Source organism: Cebus imitator, unplaced genomic scaffold (assembly GCF_001604975.1).
Source record: "Cebus imitator isolate Cc_AM_T3 unplaced genomic scaffold, Cebus_imitator-1.0 Scaffold473, whole genome shotgun sequence".
Lineage (NCBI taxonomy): Eukaryota > Metazoa > Chordata > Mammalia > Primates > Cebidae > Cebus > Cebus imitator.
The window spans coordinates 1,545,132-1,545,497 of NW_016107788.1; positions in this window are offsets into that span (position 1 = coordinate 1,545,132).

Consider the following 366-nt stretch of genomic DNA (forward strand, 5'->3'; position numbering starts at 1 on the left):
TCAAAAGATCGAGACCATCCTGGCCAACATGGTGAAACCCCATCTCTACTAAAAATACAAAAATTAGGGGGGGGCGTGGTGGCATGTGCCTGTAGTCCCAGCTACTCGGGAGGTGGAGGCAGGAGAATTGCTTGAATCCGGGAGGCGGAGGTTGCAGTGAGCTGAGATTGTGCCACTGCACTCCAGCCTGGCGCCTGGTGACAAAGTGAGACTCTGTCTCAAAAAAAAAAAAAATTAGCCGGGCATGGTGACAGGTACATGTAATTCCAGCTACTGGGGAGGCTGAGGCAGGAGAATCGCTTGAACCTGGGAGGTGGAGGTTGGCAGCGAGCCAAGATGGCACCACTGCACTCCAGCCTGGGTGAC